At 44.4% G+C, this 20,143-nt stretch overlaps 1 long non-coding RNA gene across 1 annotated transcript in view; it reads left to right on the plus strand.

The window, feature by feature from the left end:
• Window positions 1-4,884: 4,884 nt before the first annotated feature.
• The window catches only part of LOC143273361 (uncharacterized), a 35,745-nt gene continuing 20,486 nt past the window's right edge, over window positions 4,885-20,143 (plus strand). The window contains exon 1 of the long non-coding RNA XR_013051421.1: window positions 4,885-5,343. This is a non-coding gene — a long non-coding RNA (uncharacterized LOC143273361). The remainder of the gene's footprint in view (window positions 5,344-20,143) is intronic.

Raw genomic sequence — 20,143 nt, forward strand, 5'->3', positions numbered from 1 at the left:
TTTGGAAGAATATTACAGCGTCTACAGGATTTATTTTTTAAGGTATTTCTCCTTCAGTGTGAGGAAATAAATAAATAAATGCCTCACGTTTTGGCTTTACCATTGTTGCTTTGATTGAATCAAAGATAAGAACAGTTCTGAGCATTGACTTTTGCCTGCTTCTTTTCTCAGGATGTTTATGCTAAGAAATTTCCTGAACAGTAAAATTAAATCCTGGAAGGTGGGTTCCACTCATCCACTCATTCATTGACACATTCACACGTTTGTTTATTTAATCAATCAATCAATCAGTCAATCAATCAATCAATCAATATTTGTTAATGGCTTGCAATGCCCCAGATGCTCGGCTAAGTTCCTCAAGGGACAAAAGCAGGCATGATCTGGAATCACAGAATATGTGGCTAGTACCTACAGGGAAGGTGCATCTGAAAATAAAATCAGCCTAATTCACCATGATTCCCAGGAAAACAGAATAAATTAACCATCTAGGAATATCTAGAGAAATGATGGTTTCCGAAAGAAATCCACTAAGAGTAGGGATGTGGACCGGGGAGATGACCAATGGCTAAAGTGCTTCATGTAGGCATGAGGGTTGGAGTTTGATCCCTAGAACTCACATCAAGAAGCTGGGTGTGTAGTACCTATAAAGCCAGGGCCAGGCCAATGGCAGAGGTTGTATCAAAAAATGAAGGGATGACATCTAAGGAATGACATACGAGGGGCCCTCTGGCGTGCACAGGCATGCTCACACACGTCTCCCACATACTTACACCCTCACACACATGAACATGCCCCTCTCCCCACACACATACACATACACAATGAAAGAATTGGGTAGAAAGGATCTAAATAAAGGAAAGTCTGTGCTCCTCATTGATGATGGTCTAGTCCAGACCAGAGCAAAAAGGACTGAGATGTGAAAAGAGTCAGTGAGGGTGGCCTCAAGGAAGAGCCATGGGAAGGTTTTATGGCCAAAAAGAGCTCTCTCTGGTTACCTTTGGAAAGGTGTGTGTGAGCTGGCAGTGGACCTGAGGATGGGACTAGAGACAATATGAGACATCACGGTTAGAGGAGAGATGCTTGGGTGTCAGGAGTGGGAGGTGGGTGCTGATGGACCTAAGGAAGGAACTAGAGACAATGTGAGACTTCGTGATTAGAGGAGAGATGCTGGGCTGTCAGGAGTAGGAGGCTGGTGCTGATGGTGCTGCTGACATGTAGGAGGCACAAGCAGGGTCTGTAGGGCCCTCCAGGCAGCCCCCGGGCCAGGGCACTGGGCAGGAAGTGTTCAGTGGTGGCGATGCTGAGAAAGCAATGTGACATCACACAACTCCCAAGACCAGTTGGTGTCTGTAGCTAGCACCTTCCTTAGGAATGCCAGGCACTTAACCCAGGCAGTGGAGGTGTCCCTGCTGGGCAACCGAATTCTGCACCAGGGCTTAGGGACTCCCAGGGTTATGGGCATCCATCCTTCTCAAGCTTTCTCCTCAGAGTCAAATTCTAAATTCTTATGCAAAACCACAAAGAACGAAGAGGTGTGGTCTACCTGTGCAGCAGCTCCTTGGACATTTCCAGAATCCCAGGGCTGTGTTCAACAGTCCAAAAAGTTGGCTTGGCTGACAGGTTCTTAGTTGACCCAAAAGAGACTAGAACCTCAGAGAAGTTAAACGATTTCTCTAAGATCACAAAGCTGGTGGAGATAAACCCAAGGTCTAGCTTAATGTTCCTTCAAAGCTGGAAGACACATGATTAAACACTCACTGCTTTATTTTCATTTCACCAAACTCTGTCTGTAAGATCTATTGACACACACCATAAAATCATATGCAGATGAATTTGCTAACATATATAAACATAAAGTATTTACCAATGGGCATATCGTGCAACATTTAAAAGTAATAGGTTAGGCAACTTATGATAATCTTATAATAGCTGTATTTTATATGTACTGTAACATTGTATGTATCATGGATGTGTAGACTACAGCGCAGATAATGTGTATATGTGTATGTGTGCATGTATGTGTGGATGTTTTGTAGGGCTGCCATGATGGAGTTTCAGACTCTGTGACTTACACTATAGACATTCACGTTCTCACAGTTCCAGAGAAGTTTACCTATGCCAGGCTGCCAATGGGCTGCTTCATTCTAAGTCTTGTCTGGCTTGTGTGAGGCCACTTTCTCCTTCTGATTCATGTAATCTTGATTGTCTGCTTATTCAAGCTCAAATATCCTTATTTATTTAGTTCGTTTCTTGAGCCCAGTTAGTTATTTAGCTAGTTAGTTTTGTTGTTGTTGGTTTTAGTTATTTGCTATTTGGACAGGGATGACCTTGAACTACCTGGGATTATACCAGTACATGTCACTGAGCCCAGTTTGGATTTTCTCTTTCTATAAAGATACTGGTCAAGTTGGGTGAGGCCCACTTAGGACCTCATCGTACCACCACCATCATCTTCTTCTTCTTCTTCTTCTTTTTTTTTTTTTTTTTGTTTTTCGAGACAGGGTTTCTCTGTGCAGTTTTGCGCCGCCTTTCCTGGAACTCACTTGGTAGACCAGGCTGGCCTCGAACTAACAGAGATCCGCCTGCCTCTGCCTCCCGAGTGCTGGGACTAAAGGTGTGCGCCACCACCGCCTGGCCACCATCATCTTCTTAAAGATCACATTTTTTAATACTGTTGCATCCCGAGTTCCTGAGGGTAAGGACTGTGACAGATGAGTTTGCTGGGGCAGGATGTGGGAGGACATCCATCTACAGCACTATGCTGACATGAATTCTGTGCTTATTAAAAGACAGTTATGACTCTCTGTGGACAGAAAGCAGGTGCTATGCCTCATTATGCAAAATGGTTCCTATTGTAAAATAGGGTACAGTTTGGACCCCTTTCTGACAGGTCCCCATGAGAGAAACAAACAGAAAGAATTAGAAAATGCCAATACCAGAGATACTCCAATTGTGCTTAATGTGAATGTCTTAATAAATCTTGCATCCCGGTGAGTCTGAATGACAGCCACAGGGCATTGCTGTTCTTGCCAGGAGCACCTTTATGATGATGTTGGAGGGCCCCCTCCTGCACACTAGGAAACAGAACACTGACCTGAGGAAATGGGGTGGGGGGAGGGATTTGTCCACTTTTGAATTCAGGCACAATGTGAGCTTTGAGAGCTTACACCTGCTGCTTCTGTTCCACATGGGGCTCTGGTATCCAAACACCAGTTGAAAACTTCGGAGAATGATTTCTGGTCTTGGGCTTGAATTCTGAAGTCCAGGGTTTTTGCATAAAACATCTTTGTTCTGTGATACAGTGTGGGTTTATTTAAAGCAAATGCTGCTCCTAAATTTGGGGGGATTTGCACCTCTAGATTGGAGAACTCTCTACCTGAGAGAAAGAAAATCTGGTGTCATTCCTTTATCTATGTCCTGAAAGAAGGGCTACTAGTTTAAGATATATGTGTGTATTTATGTGTATTTGTATGTGTCCATATGCATATGCATGTTTGTGGGCGTGATTATATGTGTTTGTGAGCATGTATGTGTTCCTATGTATGTGTTTATGTATGTGTTTGTATGTGTGTTTTATGTTTGCATTTGCATGTGTGTGCTCATATGTATGTGTGTATTTGTGTTATTGTGTGTGTATCTGTGTGTATGTGTGCATTTGTGTATATGTGTGTGTTTACTGATGGAGCCATCTTCCAGAAGCCTCAAAATTTTGATCTAAATAGACAAAAATGGCTCTTTGAGAAGCCATGATTTGGATGGTTCTCAGAGGGATTTGTCTCTGCAGCGTCCAGGTGGCTCACTCTGTGTGCTCACTGTTCTGTTGGGGCCAGGCCCCACCTGCCAAAATCATTGCAGAAGCCTCCCCTCAACAAGACCCCATCAGAATTCCCACTCCAGGCACAGATGTTGTGTCCCCCTGGGGACCCTTTGGCTGACACTCCACTTGCAGAGACCTTTCCTGCTTGCTCTTCAAATTCTTCTGCTCACAAGGCTTGCCACCCCCCCCCACTCCCTCGACCTTCTCCCCATCCACACTCCAATCTTATTCTCCTTGTCTCTGAACCCCGAGCCTGGCCCTGCTTTCCCACGGCTCTCCCCTCTTGTGTGCACTAGGCAGGTCTGTTTTGTGAGGTTTGATCCTTCTCAGAGCCCATCTCAGGACACCTTTCCCAGGTGTCGACCTCCTAGCTGAGCATTCACATGTGTGTCAGCTCTCTTCACAGGCCTGAGGCCTAGGAGGGAACTCGGTCATCTGTGGGGCTACGAGTCAGTGAATGCGATGGTTTATTGTTTTGGAAGTTTCCCCTAAGACTTCCGTTGGTTTTCATTGCCAGTGTTGTTCTTGGTTTTAAAAATGGATTGCTATCTGGGTCTGTATGATCTTCTTCCTTCTCCTCCTCCTCCTCCTCCTCCTCCTCCTCCTCCTCCTCCTCCTCCTCCTCCTCTCTTCTTCTTCTTCTTCTTCTTCTTCTTCTTCTTCTTCTTCTTCTTCTTCTTCTTCTTCTTCTTCTCTCTCTTCTCTCTCTCTCTCTCTCTCTCTCTCTCTCTCTCTCTCTCTCTCTCTCTCTCTCTCTCTCTCTCTCTCTCCTGTAGTCTTTTAATAGTTGCCTTTATCCTTAATTTTAGAAATTGTAGCCGAGTTTTAACTTACGGACCATAAAATTCACGATTGTGACGCGTGCAGTGCAAAATTTGGGAGACTTTGCAGAGTTGTGCTGTCATCGCTTTGGACCCTTTTTGTCATTCCACTGTCCCTCTGGCATCTCCCCTGCTGTCACTGTGCCTGCTCCACAGTCTGCAGAGCTGTTGATGTATTTGCTGTCCCATAGACTTGCCTGTTCTAGACACTGCACCATTGTATCAGTCAATATATTACTTCTGTGTGGTGGTATTGTGTTCACCAAAATATTGTGTACCTTAATAAACTTACCGGGGGTCAGAGAACAGACAAGCCACTAGTTAGTCAGTGATAGCACACGCCTTTAATCCTAGCATTCCAGAGATAGAAATCCCTCTGGATCTCTGTGAGTTCAAGGCCACATTGGAAATAGCCAAGCATGGTGACTCACGCCTTTAATCCCAGAAAGCCAGCCTTTAATCCCAGGGAGTGGTGGTAGAAAGTAGAAAGATATATAAGGCGTGAGGACCAGAAACTAGAGGCTTTTGGCTGGTTAAGCATTTGCCTGGTTAAGAATTTGGCTGGTTAAGCATTTGGCTGGAGAAGCATTTGGCCTGGTTAAGCTTTCAGGCTATGGAGCAACACAGTACAGCTGAGATTCATTCTGGATGAGGACACAGAAGCTTCCAGTCTGAGGAAACAGGACCAGCTGAGGAACTGGCGAGGTGAGATAGCTGTGGCTTATTCTGTCTCTCTGATCTACCAGCATTGACCCCAATAACTGGCCTCGGGTTTGATTTTATTAATAAGAACTTTTAAGATTCCTGCTACACTTCTGAGTTTCTGATTTCCTTTTTTAGCATGTTTTTGAAATTCATCTATATTATACAGGTATTGATATTATGTTCCTTTAAATTTTCCTTTGAAAATATTCATTTATTTCATTTAACGTGTATATGCGTGTTCCTGGTGTATGTATGTGTACTGTGTGTGTAGGAAACCAAGGAGTTCAGAAGAGGCATTGGATTCCCTGGAACTGGAGTTATAGACAGTGATAAGCTTCTAAGAATTGAATCCAGGCCCTATGTATGAGCTGTAAATTCTTTTAACTGCTGAGCATCTCTCCAACCTTCTTTTAAAAAATCATTGTGTGGATAAATGGTGTCCCCGTCCCGTCCCCCCCCCCCCCCCCCCCCGCCCCCGGTGCTACATGATGGTCATTTGGGGTATTTCCTAGTCTTCGGCTTAATTAGGCTGCTGTGAGCATGGACAAATATGACTTTGTATGTGCATGTTTTTATTTATGTTGAGTATTTTTTTTCTGGATTTCTTAGTGGAATTGCTAAATGATACAGTGATTAGTAATTGGTTTCTATATATTTCTCTAACGTCTCCCTGAGCGTTCATGTGACGGTCCATCCTCTTGTCATTGACTGAGGCATTTATTGTGTCCTCAGTAACTCTTGTCCCAGGGACTAGCTGTGTCCCCAATGCTCCCTGTTGCAGATGGTGTTTTCATATTCTTGTCAGCCATGTCTTCTGGTGAGATCTTCACTCAAGACTTGGCTATTTCAGATAGTTCTACATTGGGTTAGGGATTTTTTATTATTATTTCTAGACAAAGTTCTAGGAGTTTTTATTTGTGATTAGTCATTATTAGTTATATTTTCATGAGGGTCAGCTTGATGTTTCCAAATGTGTACAGCTCATGTTGGCCAGTCAACACCTCACTTCAGATCATTCCACGATTTTAGAAGTCTTTCCTCCAGTCTGTAGCTTGTCTTTTCAGTCACTTTGATTTTTAGAAATGAAACCTTTTTTAGTTTTAATGCAGCCCAATTGAGTGTTTTTAGTAACTTGTGTTTAAGAATCCTTTACTTACTCTGGTTACAAAGATATAAAAATAATAGTGTTTAATACTGTTAGTGCTTAATACTAATTATTACTTAAACAAACACATACACACATTTTATATATATGTTTTTTTTTAATGTGGGTTTTGGGGGATCAAACTCAGGTCCTTGTATCTGCCAGGCAAGTCCTTTACTGACATAGCTGTCTCTTCAGCTCTGAATCCCAAATTCCATTTCCTTGATCTCTGCCTATCCTAGGCCAATATCAAAACAACTTCGTGATTGTGATTTTGTACTGAGTTTGGAAACTGGGTGGTGCCCATCTTCCAACTTACTCTTTTTCAACACTGTAATGGCCCTGAACCTCTCAGTGTTTCCAGGCACATATTGGGAGGGGTAGTCATATTCTTCAAAAGGACCAGGGCGCTGGGGTGGGGCCTTCACTGTAGTGACTCTGTTGGTCAGATGGGCAGGAAGTGACTGCAAGTGACCTTTTCCTTGTTTGTCCAGTTGTGGCTTCTTGAGCTTCTTGGTCTGTAAGTTTCCATTTTCATCAAATTTAGAAATTTAGACTATTCCTTCAGATTTTTTTCTCCTTTTTTTCTGAGTTAGTTACCAGTATGCACATTCTCTCAATGATAACCCGTGGACGCACAGGGTATGATGGCTTCTTTCCACTTTCGTCCTCTGCTTTGATTAGACTGGATAACCTCTAATAGTCTCTTTCAGTTAACAGTGTGTTTTGAGACACAGGGCCTTGTGTACACCAGGCTGGCTTCACACTTGGTGTGTATCAGAAGCCTTGAGCTTCTGAGCCTCCTAGCGCCACCTCTGGCAGGCTGAGATTACAGATGTGGGCTACTGTGATTGGTTATGCAGTGCTGGGGATAGAACTCAGGGAGTCCGGAATGCTGGACAAGCACCCGACCAACCGAGCTACATCCCAGCCCCACCAGAGGCAAATCTGTCACAGCGCTGCTCTGTGGATGCCTGTATCAGTTTCTTTAATTTTCATTTTTAGAGTTTCCCTTTTGGTTCTTTTCTGAAAAATTTTCTCAATTTCCACACATTCTTATTTGCTCAGTCATTGTTATGATACTTTCCTTTACTCTTTAAACATGTCCCTAGTCCATGCATATATTTACAATAGCTGCCGTGAAGTCTTTGTCTACTGAATCTATCATCTGACAGCAGGAATGGATGTTTCCATTGACTGACATTTCCCCTCGAGAAACACTTCTCTGTTTCCTTATATGTGAACTTTTAAAACAAAAGCAATTGAAACTTCTACAGTAAATTTTAATCAAATCAGTCAATATGCTTTCATTATCTACTGTGCTCACCTTAGCTTCTTGCAGCTTTTAAATGTTCATTAGGTTATTGAACAAAGAGATGAAGGGCTGGGAAGACGGTTCGGATGGAACATCAGCCTGAGCATGAGGATCTGTGTTCTGTCCCCGGAACTCACACAAAAGAAGAGTTGGCCATGCTTGGCATTGCGGAGAACACATTTCATCCTGGCACTGCAGAGGCAGAGGCATGCATGTCTCTGAGTTCAAGACCAGAAAGATCCCTGGGGCTTGATGGCGAGCCAGGCTGGCCTAACTGGAGGAGATCTAGGCTAGTGAGAGACTTTGTTCAAACAAAAGGTGGTGCAAACCTGAGGAGCAATACTTGGTGTTCTCTTCTGGCTTCCATGTAATACACGCATCTGTGTGTAGATACACACAGACACACAAACAAACAGATATTTGCACACACACAAAGACACATAGATATATGCACAGACACACAAAAAGACACATACATACCACACACACACAGACAGAGAGTCAGAGAGATGATACCCAAACATACACACATGCGTGCACACACACACACACACACACACACACACACACACACACACACACACACACACACACACTAAAGGACACCAATTTTCCTGAATGTCTGGGAATAATTGTGTTTGGATTTGAAGGACTGCATGGTAGAAAATTCTACCAAATTATGGGTTCTTTTCATCTTTGTCCTTTGAAGTCTACCTGGTGTCTAGTTATTTTTCCTCAACATAATTTGCCTTTTCTTGCGTGTGGACTTTAATTTTTCATTACTATTGTTCACTAAAATGTATCTCTGTGTCCAGTTTCCTTGTTTTGTCCTGTTAAGTGTGTGAGACACAAGTTTGATTGTAGTATTCCTTTCTGGGAGGTTTTCGTCTCTCATTCCCCAGTGTTCCCTTTTCTCTCTGTACTTGTCCTTGAGTGTGTACTAGAACACACGCTTAGCAGGGGACAGGGTCGCTCACCAGGTGATATTGGGCAAAGTCTACAAACATCATCTTTGGTTCTGACAACTCGAAGATGCTACTGACATCCAGAGAGGAAAGGTCATGGATGCTGACGAAAATCCCAGGAGCCCGGGGCAGCTCCTGACACAGAGAAGCACTTTGTCCAACATGCCAACAGTGCCCAGCTGCTGCCCTCATCCAAAAGCCACACTCAGATGCCACAGTTTTATACGCGCGCGCGCGCACACACACACACACACACACACACACACACACGAGAGAGAGAGAGAGAGAGAGAGAGAGAGAGAGAGAGAGAGAGAGAGAGAGAGAGAGAGCACTCTACCACTGAATTTTACTCTTAGCCCTGATTTTTTTCAAATATTCTCTAAAACAATATTTCTTCCTCTCTTCCTCCATCCCTCTCGTCCCTTCTCTTCCCTTCCTCCTTCTCTTCCGCTTATTTCCTCTCTTCCTTTCTTCTTCCCTTCCTTCATTTATTTCCCCCATCTGTCCTCATTCTTTTGGCCCTTCCTTCCTCTTCTCTTCCTTTCCTTATTTTTTTCTTTGCTTTCTTTCTTTTGAGTCAAGGTCTCACTGTATTTAGCAGACTGGCCTGGAATTCACAGCCTCCTTGCCTCAGATTTCACAGACCCTGTCTCAAAGTGGAAAGAATGAGCTGGAGCTGGAGCCCAGAGGAAGAAGTGCTTGCTTAGCACATGAGACACTACGGTAAGTCCTAGCACTCCAGCCAACAGCAAAGGCCACCTGCTTGCCCCAGATGCCGTCTGTCTCCTCACACTGTGGTCTAGGCCATTCCTTGGCACTGCATTGACTTCTTTCCCTTAGTATCTGTTCTCTAGTTACTTTTCTTTCTTTTTAAATTTGTGTATTACGTGTGTGTGTGTGTGTGTGTGTGTGTGTGTGTGTGTGTGTGTGTGACAGCACGAATGTGGAGGTCAGATGATAACTTTTTGGAGTTGATTCTTTCTTTCTTCCTTTACTTGGCTTCCAGAGATCGAACTCGGGTCTTCAGGCTAACATCATCAGACAGGAAGCACTCTTACCCACTGACCCATGCCAGCCTGAGTTTTCTTCCTGAAGTTTCCTTGATTAGGCTTATGAGGTTTTATAATGATTTTTATAACTATTCTCAAAGGACCCCCATCTGCAAATATCATCACACTGTGAATTTCAACCCCCAAAATTTAGAAAACACATTTGGTGTGTCACATCTCTACTGAAGAATATGGACAACTTATTATTTATGTTTGATTTTTAGAGATAATTTTTCAAATTTAGATTTTTTTCCAGTTCATGTTAAGTGCTAAATTTTAGGTTCATCCCTCCCCCATTCTTGTTCTGTTCTCTCTCTTCTCTTTGTGCATGTCTCCTCCAGTGTTTTCCTCTGAGCTTTCTGGGCTCTAGTCCAGGACAGGCTGTATATGCTGCCTTGGGAATTCCCTTCCCAACCCACATTGAGGATGTTGCATCTGAGATCCTTGGATCCGCAGGTGGCTTGCTTAATTTCTAGTCTTTCAGCTGTGGCTCAATTTTCGTGCTTTCTCAGCCTATGGCTGGCTCAGATCCCTGTGAGTTCAGGGGAAGCTCAGAGTTGTCCTCTTCCACACAATGCACCCCCATATCTCCGGCCTCAAGGTCAACCACGTGACACAGAGCATTGCTCCATTGAACTCCTATGGACCAGCCCCCAGTTCCCACCACCTGCAGCCACATGATTTGACTTAGACTCGCTGTTTTGTCTCTTTCCAGTGGATTTCACTCTTCTTTCTAAAGCCCAATGCCTTTTTTTTCTAATGTCTGATATGGTCTGGATGTGGTTTGTGTGTTGAAGTTTCCTTGATTAGGTTTATGAGGCTTTATAATGATTTTTATAACTATTCTCAAAGGACCTCCATCTGCAAATATCATCACACTGTGAATTTCAACACCCAAAATCCAGGTGCTGGATGCTGGGATGCTGAGTTAGAGTCTTCTTGAGATGGGGTCTCATGGTAGAAGGTGATTGGGCCCTTGCAAGAAATGAATGTAGTTCTTGAGAGACCCTGGTTAATTCCCATGAGTGTGAGTTATAAAGAGAAAGTTTGGCCCCAGAATCTCTCGTCTCACCATCTAATTTCTAGGTTTCCAAGCCACCTGACCTGGGACTTCGCATCTGCCAAACTATGTGCTGTTTGAACCTTTTTCTTTACACTGCACCCCTGGGTGTTTTGTTATAGCAATAGGAAGTGGACCAATATAACATCTATATTTTATTTACCATTGTTCTGTTTTTGAAAAAGAGAGGATACTTTGAAGCGTGAATTCAGAACAAGAGTGTTATCAATAGGCTTAAAAAAAAATTCAACCCTTCGATGTCCTATTATTTCTTCTGGCGATCTATAGACGTAGATCCAGATACTTCAACCTACATCATTTTGGCTAAAATGGAAAGAGTGAAATGAGTGTTCTTAGTAGGATGCTTTTGTACTCTCTAAAAGTTAGAAAGTTTAGTTAGGATAAAGGGTAATGGATACATTCCCCTGTGTTGGGGAACAAATGGAGAAAGGGTGGCTTGCTGGAGCAGTGAGGAGCACACAGGGCCGACCTCTGGCTGGACTTGGACTCCACACCCAGTGTGGCAAGGTTTTCATGGCCCTATGCCCAGCCACCTCCTTCCTGAGGCTTATCAAGATAAGAGTAGAGCCAGATCATTGAAAAGGATGGGGCTACCTTTTTGGGTTTTTTTTGTATCATGGTATCTGAATTACCAGGTGACACATGATACCTACCTGCTGGGAGTTTGCAGGTGAGGAGCCCAGACCTCAGAAAATAACAAGCAATGGTGTAGCCTAGACCAGTGGGAGCGGGGGAGGAGAGAGAGAGACAGAGACAGAGACAGAGAAAGAAGGGCTCATTTGGGGCCAGAGTCAGACCTGTGGCTGAGTTGCGCAGTGACTTCTGGGGAGAAGGTGGGAGCAGAGGACAGACAGCAGTGAGGCCGTGGTCAGGCAGGGGACCTGGAGTGGGAAGGAATCAGGAGTTACCGAGCCTCTTGAGAACACTGAAGACCCTGGGCAAACATTTTCGTCATTGAAATTAAAGGAGGTGTTCTCAGTAGGTGACATGGTTTTGATTGGAGACCATTTCTGAAATCACAGAGCCTATTGGGTCTCTCTGACTCACACTGGGTCTGGATCTCTGACTTCCTCCTAAGGGCACATCTCCAATGGCAACTGTGGAAACATCGCCAAGAGATCCGGGGCCCAGAGAGACATTGCTAAGTAGAGAGCATGCAGAGACAAGGGCTTGCTCACTCACAACTCTAGAGTCCTTAACTGTACGTAGATTTCTAGGCTACAGGACACACTTGTTCTGCAGAATTCCAGCCTTCTGAAGAGCAGCTCTTCCCTAGAGAAGGAAATCTGGAAATGGAAGGAACTGGAACTTGTTCCTGCTGACAACAACCTCTGCTGGTATCCTGATGGCTATATCCCCTCCCACCCCAACCCCGGTGTCCGTAAGCAGTGGTAATGGTCTGCCTGTGCTTGGCTTCTTAATTAGCTTCTTGCTGAGAGGAAAGGGATTTATTATATATGTAGTTAGGGAACCGATTTCACAGTACCCACAGCAGAAGACTGGTTACTCATTTAAGACATTGGTCTCTTTCCTTTCTCCTCTTAGTACTGCTTTGAACTGTTAGACTTAGACTTTTCTGTGTGCATGCGTGCATATGTGTGTGTATGCGTGTGTTCCAACTTCAGGTCATTCCTCAGGTTAGGGAGAGTGGTAGGCCTGACCTCAGGCAGGCCTTGAGTCTCAGGGATCTGGCTGTCTCTACCTCCTCAGCACTGGGATTACAAACAAGTGCCACCATATCTGCATTTTTTTTTTTGAAGTGTGGATTCTAGGGATTGGATCTAGGTCCCTGTGCTTCTATGACAGATGCTTTAAACATCTCCCCAGTCCAAATATATGGTTTTTAATTGGCCCAAACTGTGAAGTAAAGTTCAAAAAGCACAGACCTCAGTTGTTTGCTATGAAACAGTCTGGGTGCCACTACCAAAGTCTTAAGTTTTTTTCTATTTCTTCAGGAACTGTCAGACTATGGCCAACTGGTTTTAATATCAACTTGTTTGATTTTCACATCTATATTAATTATTTTTATGTAGCTATGACAATTACTTGATGGTAACAATTTAGAAGCAGGAAGTTTTATTTTGACTTACTGATTCAGAGCTTTCATTCCATCTTGGCAGCAAGAGTGTGGCAGAACAGAGAGATTCTGCCAGGAGACACAGAAAAGTACTACAGGAAGGGGCCAAGGCAAGGTATCCCAGCTTTAGTAACCTATATCCTCCATCTAGGCTGTATTGCCCACTTTTCAATACCTTGAAATAATACCGTCATTATTAATCAAGTGATAACTCGTTGATTAGGTATAAACAGAAAGACTTAAGTATCACAGACACATCCAGTTACTAATGTCCTGGGCATTTCTCTGTCCAATCAATTTGATAGTCAGTACTAAGCATCACCATGCCTTAGAACTTACGGGTTTCAAATAAAATAGAGAGGCGGAGTCTGCTCAAATCCTGTTTTACTACAATCCAGGGCATCTTTAGAACAAGAAAAGTTGATAGACATCGACTGTCAGCCAATCAAGTGCTGCACTTTCATGGATGTTGTTAAGTCCTGCCCTTTGAAAAGTCATGATGTGATGGTAAATCTTGATTGGCAGCTTGATTTGATTTGGAATCACCATGGCAACGAACCTCTGGACATGTCTGTGAGAGAGTTCCTAGACAAAGTTAATTGAGGTGAGAAGATCCATTCTAAATATGGGCAGCAGCACCCCAGGACTGGGGTCCTGGATTGAATATAAAGGAGAAAGCCAACCGATGGCCAGCATTCATTGCTCTCTGCTTCCTGACTGTGTACGTAACGCGGCGGCTGCCTGGTGCTCTTGCTGCGGTGACTTTCCCACCACCATGCTGAAGCATCTGGTTGCTACCGGTGGTGGTTTGAATAGTCATGACCCCTACAGGCTTTGAATGTTTGATCATTAGGAAGTGGTGCTGCTTGACTGGGATTAGAAGGTGTCGCCTTGTTGGAAGACACCTGTCACTGGGGGTGGGCTTTGGGGTTTCAAATCCTCAAGCCAACCCAGTCTTTCTTCCTGCTGCCTGTGGACTTGGATGTAGACCTCTCAGCTCCTTCTCCAGCACCATGTCCACCAGCCTGCTGTCATACTTCCTATCATGGTGACAATGGACTAAACTTCTGAAAATGTAAGCAAGCCCTAATTAAATGCTTTCCTTCCTAAGACTTGCTGCTGCCTAGGGCCATGTCTGGGTTCATGGTCCTGCAGCGACGGGGTCTGGGATGATGTCCATGATTCCTGTTACCACAGAGGGCTCTGCAGAGACCGTGCAGGCTCTTGCCAGTCACCTGAGACCATGTTGGTGTCCCAGGGCTATGGTGCCACCAGGGCCATATTGATCTGGGTGGCTTGTGCTGCCACTGGGGCTATGGTGGCATCTGGGCCCAAGGTGGTGCTGAGGGCCATGTCTGGGTCTATGATCCTTTTGTAGCTGGGGTCTGTGATGATGCCCATGACCTGTGTTAGGGGGTCATTGGAACCACACTGTGCTGAGCCAGCCCCCACCCTTCACTGGGATGGCTGGCCCTACCCCTCTCTTGATACTGCAGTAAGAGAGCTGGTTCTGCCTCTCAGGGGAGAGCTGGCCCCTGCACTTGGGAAAGATGGCCCCATACCTCACCACAAGCATACACCTCACCTGGACAGCACACCAGAGCTGACCTTGTGGTCAGGGATACACGTGAGCCAATTCTGAGGGCGTGAGAGCTGGCTACCCCCCTCATCCTCCCCTACAGTAATGGGGAGAGAGGGCCCTGTACCTCACCTGGGCAAAACAGTAGATAGGCCCTGGTAGTGTGGGTGAGCCGGATCTGAGAACCTGAGAGAAGCAGAACTGGCCCTACCCCTTACTGCAGGCTGCACTGGGTGAGCTAGCCAAAGCAGTGCTGGAGAGCTCACCTGGGTAGTGACGATGAGGGCAAGCTGGAGATCTACCCTCAACCCAACCCAGTTACCACCTAGGCCCCAAAGCAGGGCTATGAATTAGCCCACCTCATCTATGAACTGTTGGAGCATGTGAAGGGATGGACCTACAGATCCCAAACAGCAGGATCTCATAATACAGGTCAACAACAGGGTATCCAAGAGGAGCCCATTACCAGTGGTGTATCGGAAGCCAGACGCCTCGAGCCAGACCAATGACTCGTGGCAATGAACACTTGCAAGTAAAGGCAAATGGACTAAAAGGGTCAACTGTGTGTCTCAATGGGTCACACTACAGCTTCCACGAACAGATTCTTTTCTTTAGTTTTTGTTTTTCCTTTTGCATTTTTTTTTTTTTGTGTGTGGGTGGTTGCAAGGGCAAAGGGCAGATGCAAGGGGGCAGGGAAATAAGTGGAATTGGAATGCATGATGTGAAATCCACAAAGAATCAATAAAAGTTAAAAAAGAAAAAAGAGAGAGTTGCCATGGTCATGGTGTCTCTTCCAAGAATAGAACACTGACTAAAGTATTACCTTTTCCAGGAAAAATCACTAAGGGCTGTACCTCCATTCTGTTCCCTCTATTCCCTTGATGAGCTTTGTAGGGTGCCCAGCCTCCCCCGATCCCTGTACCCTATTTCTGCTGTTCCCCAGGCTTATTATTTATTCTAAAATATTTTAGGGGTATGTATTATATATTGATCATACCCCCCTCCCCCTCCCAACTCAGTCCCCTTTGCTGTCATGGACATTGTCGTCTGTCTACTTTCATGGAATATTATATGTGTGATTTCATTTGATTATATAAAATCTAGGAACCACAAATGAGAGAAAACATGACATTAGCCTTTTTGAGAATGGCTTGATGTGTTTAACATTGTCTCCATTTGCCTCCATTTGTCCACAAATAACACACCTTCATTCTCCTGACAAACAAACACTGTGCGAATAGAGAGACACATGACTTCTTAAGGTGCTGAAAGCAAGTGACAGTTGAGTGCTTAAGGCATTTATACCATTCCCTAGAAGTCTTGGGAATCATCACAGAAGACTGTGAGAGCCGGAAGCTGGGGAGAAAGGCTGTGAAATGCTGTAATCTGGGCACGACCCAGTCAGTGCCGTCATGACCTCAGAGCAGTGACAGTTGCCTGAAGTGGGACCGTACAGGACTGGGCCAGTCAACAGTTGATCGTGGATCAGGAAGGGGCTCACGGAGCCTTACCCCTCCCCTGTTGAACTATTGACTGCTGATGGATTCCAAGAACGAAGCAGCCATTACCTACATTCAGGAAGACACTTAGAAGCCCACCAGGCTCCAGCGGATGGTTCCAAACCTATGGTCACACAGAGAGACCTGGTTCAACTCAGTGAGTCACAAAATAAAACAAAGAGGCATAAATGTGACAGCAGGACTTGTATAGAGCAGTAGGGATGTGAAAATGATGTGGGGATGTTAAGGAGTAGGAGTGGTAGTTACCAGAATGTATATACATACATTTTCAAAGAACAAATTGAATAAAGTAATAAAAATTCCATTGTGTATGTTCATCACATTTTTCTTATCCATTCCTCTATTGTTGGACACTTAGGCTGGTCTCATGACTTAGCCACTGTGAACAGTGTTTCCAAAATGTACATGTGCATGTACCACTGGTATGGTGAGTTTGGTTCTTTTAGCTAAAGGGACAGGACGGGGAGAGTTGGGTTGCGTGGAAGATCCATGGTTAGTTTTTGAGACAAGTTCATAGTGGCTAGACCAGTTTATCCTACCACGAGCCATGTGTAAGGGGTCTTTTGCCGACATCCATTGTTTGTTTTGTAAGTATTCCAGTAGTGTCTCACTGAGGCCTCCTGCAAGCTGCTTTCCCTTGATGTTTTCTCATGTTACAGAGTGGTCCCATCATTCTTCACTTTTCTGTTCTGGTGTCTTCTAGTTGGTGACACCAAAATTTTAGAGTTATGCAAATATGAACAAACTTGATTATGGGTGACTGTCTCTTTAGCCACTGTCTTTTCTCATAGAGGAACGTCATGTCATGTGACCTGACCACATGCTTTTTGTCTTGGCCTCTCATGTTGTCACACTGTATGTGATAAATGTGGTTTGAATCTCAGTGGCCCCCATAGGCTCAGATATTTGAATACTTGGTGCCCAGTTGGTAGAATTATTTGGAAAGGATTAGGTGTGCCTTGTTGAAGGGGATATGTCACTGGGGGGTTGGGTTTTTGAGGTTTCAAAAGCCTATGCCATTCCCAATCTCTCTCTCTCTCTCTCTCTCTCTCTCTCTCTCTCTCTCTCTCTCTCTTTCTCTCTCTCTCTCTCTCTCTCTTACTTGCTGGTAAGGATGTAAACTCTCAGCTACTGCTCTAGTACCATGCCTGCCTTCCTGCTGCCATGCTCCCCACCGTGTTAGTTAGAGCTTCTATTGTTGTGAAGAGACACCAAGACCATGGCAACTCTTATAAAGGAAAACTTTTAATTGTGGTGATTTGCTTACAGTTCAGAGGTTTGGTCCATTATCATGGTGGGACATGGTGGCATGCAGGCAGACATGGTGCTGGAGAAGGAGCAGCTACATGTTGATATGCAGACAACATGCACTGGGCATGGCTTGGGCATATATAAGACCTCAAAGCCCATCCCCATCGTGACATACTTTCTCCAACAAGGTCATACCTACTCCAACAAAGCCACACCTCCTAATAGTGCCACTTCCTATGAGCTTATGGGGCCAATTACATTCAAACTACCACACACTCCAAAGACTGTTTCTTGTATAAGTAGCCTTGGTCATGATATCTAAGAACAGCAATAGAAAGATAACTATGACACTAACAATGGACATGGCCCCAAGATGACAGAGAACTTTGGCTTTGTCAGTGAGTCCAGGGGTTGGCATTCAAAGACATTGCTGTAAGAAGGATGCCCAATGGCTTCCTAAGTTACTATTTTCTGTGTGATTTAATTTTATTGTTTTTGTTTCTTCCACCTTTACAGTCATTTTGTTAATTAGATCAGTGTATTAAATTCCATGTTCAAAATCCAATGTTCCTAGCTTTCTGGACCACTGTCCTGGCTTACCAGTGTTCTAGTCTCCTGGTTCTCTTTCCCTGTAACACGCTCAAGGGTCACCATCAGATTCTACGGTTTCTGACTGTCAAACTTAACAACAGTTATATATTTTCCTTTTACCTTAGGCCAGTGGCATAGGCTAGCAATTCTAACTATTTGGGAGAGTGGGGCGGGAGGACTATTATTTCAAAGCCAGCCTGGGTAGCTTAGTAGGATACTGGCTCAAATAGAAAGTAAAAAGGGGATGGGATATCAAAATGCAGTGTATTGGTATGTATTGAAAACAGGACAGTGATTCCTATTGGAATGGTGGGGATGGGGTTCATACAACCATATCACATTCAGGCAATGTGTAATTAAAATTTGCACCAACTCGAGGATTTATTGTAGTTTTGTGCCGGGAGCCCTCAAGCTCCCTTTCTAACTAAATTAAAATATAGAAATATGAAGTAAATGGATGTAAACAGTGGGCACCCCACTGGACCACGAAATTCTTGAACTTAGGATTTCAGTGTCCAGGCTCTCTCTCTCTTCTCTCCTTCTGCCCTCCCCAGCCTCCACTCACCACTAATCTCCTTCCTAATGTGGGCTGATTTGCATTTGGTGGTTTCCCAGATGTTGTCACCTGCCTGTTGCCTATGATATGAGTATGCCTACTCAGGTCGGTTGCAGGTTTTAATTGGATTCTTTTATTCCCATCATGCTGCCTGAGTTCCTTATGTATTTTGGATATTGGTTCCTTGTCATGCTAATAGTTTGCAGGTATCTCTCTCTATTCTGTAGATTGTTCTGTCTGCTGTTTCCTTTGCTGTGTGAAAACATCATTTAATCCCATTTGCCTGTTTTTGCTGTGCTGATCTATGCAGTGGGAGTCTTTTCCAAAAAGTGATTGGTCACATCAAGTCTTGGAGTATTCTCCCATAGAGGCATCATTGGAAATTGACAAAGGCTTCATACAGGGTTTACATGTGAGCCTAGGGCCCAAAATCTCTCCTCCTCTTTCCCTCCTCCTTTCCTTCCTTCCTTCTGCAGTCTCTCATAGTCTTCTTAAATATAGAAATGCAGGTTACCTTTTTATCTCAGATCCAGACTTTTAAATCTAACTTAATTTTGGATTAGCATGGGATTTTAATGAAACAAAATCTTAGTGCAAATCCTGTGCCTAGAGGCTGGAGAGATAGTTTAGTCAGTAAAGTGCTTTCCTTGAAAACATGAGGACCATGAGGACCCGAGTTCAGTCCTCATACCCACATCAAAAAGCTGGGCCTGGTGGTGCATGCTTGTAATGCCAATGCTGGGTAACAGGGGCAAGAGAAGATACCTGGACTTCCTTGCCAGCCAGCCTTGCCCAATCTGTACCCCATCAGGCTCAGAGAGAAAGAACTTTCTTTTCATAATGTGGTAGACAACATTTTTGAGGATGACACCTGATGTTGTCCTCAGGCTTCCATCCCCCCCAAAGGCACATATGTACACACAGACACAGACACAGACACAGACACAGACACACAGACACACACACACACACACACACACACACACACACACACACACACACATCATACACAAAACAAAAACAAATCCCCCGGTGGTGCCTGGTACTGTCCCTCTGTGCTCTAGCATTTTCCAGCTCCCTGGGGTGTAGCTAGAGTTTTCCTGCCTTGCCCACAGTCAGGACAAATCTTTGTCACCTGCCAGTCCCACAGCCGCTCAGACCCAACCAAGTAAACACAGAGACTTATATTGCTTACAAACTGTATGGCTGTGGCAGGCTTCTTGCTAACTGTTCTTATATCTTAAATTAATCCATTTCCATAAATCTATACCTTGCCACGTGGCTTACCAGCATCTTCACATACTGCTGGTCATGGTGAATTACCAGCATCTTTATATACTGCTTGTCATGGTGGAGGCTGGCAGTGACTCCTTCCGCCTTCCTGTTCTTTCTTTTTTCCTCGCTGTTAGTCCCGCCTATACTTCCTGCCTAGCCACTGGCCAATCAGTGTTTTATTTATTGACCAATCAGAGCAATTTGACATACAGAACATCCCACAGCACTGGGGTCCATTTCTTCAGGTCAGGAAGGAATGCGTGGGCACCGGCATGCTCTGTCTCCGGCCCTCCACACAGAGTTTCAGTCTCTCTCATACCGTCTCCAGACTGGCTCCTTCTGTTTTCATTTGGACTCTCCAGTAATCACAGTTTGAATAAAAGTTAAAGTTGCTTGG

The sequence above is a fragment of the Peromyscus maniculatus genome, chromosome 5 (assembly GCF_049852395.1).
Source record: "Peromyscus maniculatus bairdii isolate BWxNUB_F1_BW_parent chromosome 5, HU_Pman_BW_mat_3.1, whole genome shotgun sequence".
Classification (NCBI taxonomy): domain Eukaryota; kingdom Metazoa; phylum Chordata; class Mammalia; order Rodentia; family Cricetidae; genus Peromyscus; species Peromyscus maniculatus.